General features: G+C 40.4%; 1 protein-coding gene and 1 pseudogene across 1 annotated transcript in view; both read right to left on the reverse strand.

Moving 5' to 3' along the window:
- Positions 1-4,983, reverse strand: part of LOC133664599 (oocyte zinc finger protein XlCOF6-like) — a 221,356-nt pseudogene that overhangs the window by 173,296 nt on the left and 43,077 nt on the right.
- The window catches only part of LOC133664600 (oocyte zinc finger protein XlCOF6-like), a 191,302-nt gene that overhangs the window by 51,458 nt on the left and 134,861 nt on the right, over positions 1-4,983 (reverse strand). The window lies entirely within an intron of this gene.

Below are 4,983 nucleotides of genomic sequence, written 5' to 3' on the forward strand. Positions count from 1 at the left end.
CAGTACAGTACCATATTCCTTACAATTGACCACTAAATGGTAACACCCCAATACATTTTTCAACTTGTTTAAGTCGGGGTTCACGTTAATCAATTCATGGTACAAATATATACTATCAGCATAATACAGTCATCACACAAGATAATCATCAGAGTATATACATTGAATTATTTACAATCCGGGGTGTGGGATGTGGAGGGGGTGGTTAGGTTTGGTTGATATCAACACTTCAGTCATCAACAATTGCATCATCAGAGAAATGGACATTGAAACAGTGTATGACTGATTTGGTAGGATATGTACAGCAAGTAGTGGACATAGAGAGAGATCAGAAAGCATAAGAATACGTATATACAAACCCTGTTTCCATATTAGTTGGGATATTGTGTTAGATGTACATATAAACGGAATACAATGATTTGCAAATCATTTTCAACCCATATTCAGTTGAATATGCTACAAAGACAACATATTTGATGTTCAAACTGATAAACATTTATTTTTTTTGCAAATAATCATTAACTTTAGAATTTGATGCCAGCAACACGTGACAAAGAAGTTGGGAAAGGTGGCAATAAATACTGATAAAGTTGAGGAATGCTCATCAATCACTTATTTGGAACATCCCACAGGTGAACAGGCAAATTGGGAACAGGTGGGTGCCATGATTGGGTATAAAAGTAGATTCCATGAAATGCTCAGTCATTCACAAACAAGGATGGGGCGAGGGTCACCACTTTGTCAACAAAAGCGTGAGCAAATTGTTGAACAGTTTAAGAAAAACCTTTCTCAACCAGATATTGCAAGGAATTTAGGGATTTCACCATCTAAGCTCCGTAATATCATCAAAGGGTTCAGAGAATCTGGAGAAATCACTGCACGTAAGCAGCTAAGCCCGTGACCTTCCATCCCTCAGGCTGTACTTCATCAACAAGCGACATCAGTGTGTAAAGGATATCACCACATGGGCTCAGGAACACTTCAGAAACCCACTGTCAGTAACTACAGTTGGTCCCTAATTCTGTAAGTGCAAGTTAAAACTCTCCTATGCAAGGTGAAAACCGTTTATCAACAACACCCAGAAACACCGTCGGCTTCGCTGGGCCTGAGCTCATCTAAGATGGACTGATACAAAGTGGAAAAGTGTTCTGTGGTCTGACGAGTCCACATTTCAAATTGTTTTTGGAAACTGTGGACGTTGTGTGACCAAAAAGGAAAAGAACCATCCGGATTGTTATAGGCGCAAAGTGTAAAAGCCAGCATCTGTGATGGTATGGGGGTGTATTAGTGCCCAAGACATGGGTAACTTACACATCTGTGAAGGCACCATTAATGCTGAAAGGTACATACAGGTTTTGGAGCAACATATGTTGCCATCCAAGCAACGTTACCATGGACGCCCCTGCTTATTTCAACAAGACAATGCCAAGCCACGTGTTACATCAACGTGGCTTCATAGTAAAAGAGTGCGGGTACTAGACTGGCCTGCCTGTAGTCCAGACCTGTCTCCCATTGAAAATGTGTGGTGCATTATGAAGCCTAAAATAGCACAACGGAGACCCCCGGACTGTTGAACAACTTAAGCTGTACATCAAGCAAGAATGGGAAAGAATTCCACCTGAGAAGCTTCAAAAATGTGTGTCCTTAGTTCGCAAACGTTTACTGAGTGTTGTTAAAAGGAAAGGCCATGTAACACAGTGGTGAACATGCCCTTTCCCAACTACTTTGGCACGTGTTGCAGCTATGAAATTCTAAGTTAATTATTTTTTTCAACAAAAAAAAAAAGTTTATGAGTTAGAACATCAAATATGTTGTCTTTGTAGTGCATTCAATTGAATATGGGTTGAAAATGATTTGCAAATCATTGTATTCCGTTTATATTTACATCTAACACAATTTTCCAACTAATATGGAAACGGGGTTTGTACATTTGCAATCCGGGGAATTGGGATGTGGAAGGGGGAGGGTGTTAGTTTAGGGTTGAAGTTGCCTGGAGGTGTTCTTTTAGTGCAGTTTTGAAGGAGGATAGAGATGCCCTTTCTTTTACACCTGTTGGGAGTGCATTCCATATTGATGTGGCATAGAAGGGGAATGAGATAAGACCTTTGTTAGATCGGAATTTGGGTTTAACGTGGTTAGTGAAGCTCCCCCTGGTGTTTATGGCGGTCATTTACGTTAAGGAAGTAGTTTGACATGTACTTCGGTATCAGAGAGGTGTAGCGGATTTTATAGACCAGGCTCAGTGCAAGTTGTTTTACTCGTTATCAACACATCGCTAAGTAGAGATCAAATGTGAGTGTAAAGTGTGAAAATGTGCGAAAGAATGATAGCAAAGTACGAAGAGGAAGAACTTTGTCCAACTAAAGAGGAGAACGAGCGACAACATCAACTACTGGACGCTGTTTTCAAGAAACATCAAGTTGTGTTGCACAGAACAGGTTTGTTACTCTCACATGTTTACTAACTTTATATTGGATTATGGACACTATTCTTAAAGGCCTACTGAAATTAAATTATTTTATTCAAACGGGGATAGCAGATCTATTCTATGTGTCATACTTGATCATTTCGCAATATTGCCATATTTTTTGCTGAAAGGATTTAGTAGAGAACATCGACGATAAAGTTCGCAACTTATGGTCGCTGATAAAAAAAGCCTTGCCTGTACCGGAAGTAGCGTGACGTCGCAGGTTGAAAGGCTCCTCACATTTACCCATTGTTTACACCAGCAGCGAGAGCGATTCGGACCGAGAAAGCGACGATTACCCCATTAATTTGAGCGAGGATGAAAGATTTGTGGATGAGGAACGTGAGAGTGAAGGACTAGAGTGCAGTGCAGGACGTATCTTTTTTCGCTCTGACCATAACTTAGGTACAAGGGTTCATTGGATTCCACACTTTCTCCTTTTTCTATTATGGATCACGGATTTGTATTTTAAACCACCTCGGATACTATATCCTCTTGAAAATGAGAGTCGAGAACGCGAAATGGACATTCACAGTGACTTTTATCTCCACGGCAATACATCGGCGAAGCACTTTAGCTACGGAGCTAACGTGATAGCATCGGGCTTAACTGCAGATAGAAACAAAAGAAATAAACCCCTGACTGGAAGGATAGACAGAAAATCAACAATACTATTAAACCATGGACATGTAACTACACGGTTAATGCTTTCCAGCCTGGCGAAGCTTAACAATGCTGTTGCTAACGACGCCATTTAAGATAACTTAGCTACGGGAACTCACAGATCTATGCTAAAAACATTAGCGCTCCACCTACGCCAGCCAGCCCTCATCTGCTCATCAACACCCGTGCTCACCTGCGTTCCAGCGATCGACGGAGCGACGAAGGACTTCACCCGATCATCTATGCGGTCCGCGGCTAGCGTTGGATAGCGCGTCTGCTATCCATGTCAAAGTCCTCCTGGTTGTGTTGCTGCAGCCAGCCGCTAATACACCGATCCCACCTACAGCTTTCTTCTTTGCTGTCTTCAATGTTCATTAAACAAATTGCAAAAGATTCACCAACACAGATGTCCAGAATACTGTGGAATTTTGCGATGAAAACAGAGCTTTTTGTATTGTCCGAATACTTCCGTTTCAACGATTGACGTCACGCGCATACGTCATCATACATAGACGTTTTCAACCGGAAGTTTAGCGGGAAATTTAAAATTGCACTTTATAAGTTAACCCGGCCGTATTGGCATGTGTTGCAATGTTAAGATTTCATCATTGATGTATAAACTATCAGACTGCGTGGTCGGTTATAGACTAGGCAAGGCAAGGCAAGGCAAGGCCACTTTATTTGTATAGCACTTTTCATACACAAGGCAGACTCAAAGTGCTTCACAGACAACAAAGTTAAATGAAAGAAAATAAAAGCAAAATTAAAATGCAGACAATAAAAATAAAAACAGTTCGGACGTTAAAAGTTAAAAGATTAAAAGATTTAGCTGAAAGCTAAGGTGAAAATAAAAGTTTTCAGTCTAGTTTTAAAAGTAGTCAGAGTTGGGGAAAGTCAGACATCTTCAGGAAGTTTATTCCAGCTATTTGTTGCATAGTGACTGAATGATGCTCTCCCTTGATTTGAGTTTACTCCGGGAACCGCTAACAGATTGGTCTCAGAAGATCTTAGTGATCTAGAAGGCTTATATAGTGGGAGCATATCAGTGATATACTTCGGCCCTAGACCATGTAGTGATTTATATGTGAGCAGGAGGATTTTGAAATCAATTCTCTGATGTACAGGGAGCCGATGTAAGGATTTAAGAATTGGTGTAATGTGCTCACATTTTTTGGTCTTTGTTAGAACTCTAGCAGCAGCGTTCTGAACAAGCTGTAGCTGCCTGACAGTTTTTTTTGGGAAGACCTGCAAGGAGACCATTACAATAGTCTAGCCTACTGGTAATAAAGGCATGTACAAGTTTTTCTAAGTTTTGAGCTGACATGAGCCCTCTAAGTCTTGTTACATTTTTGAGGTGATAGTAGGCCGATTTTATTACTGATTTGATGTGACTGTCGAAATGTAAATCAGAATCTAAAATAACCCCAAGATTTCTGGCTTTATTTCAGGTTTTCAGGGACAGTGATTGAAGGTGTTGGATGACTTTAAATCTTTCTTTTTTAGCACCAAAAACAATTATCTCAGTTTTATCTTCATTTAGTTGTAGGAAATGTTGGCACATCCAGTGTTTGACTTGCTCAATGCACTGGCACAGAAGATCTATGGGGCGAAGATAGACTCAGTGCAAGTTGTTTTACATCGTTCAGGTGTCTGTACGGGTTCAACATACAAACTGTATTCTTAAGCAACTTTTGTTTTGTCTTGTGTATACTATATCGTTATTCAAACAAAGATTACAAAAATAAATCCATGGTAAAGTCTTCGCGCATGCGTGGACTGACGGTGTCTTCCGGTACCCATCGAGTAGAAAAGTTAGTTCGCAACCGCGGAAAACCATAGAAGAAGAAGGTAGA

The sequence above is a fragment of the Entelurus aequoreus genome, linkage group LG14 (genome assembly GCF_033978785.1).
Source record: "Entelurus aequoreus isolate RoL-2023_Sb linkage group LG14, RoL_Eaeq_v1.1, whole genome shotgun sequence".
Lineage (NCBI taxonomy): Eukaryota > Metazoa > Chordata > Actinopteri > Syngnathiformes > Syngnathidae > Entelurus > Entelurus aequoreus.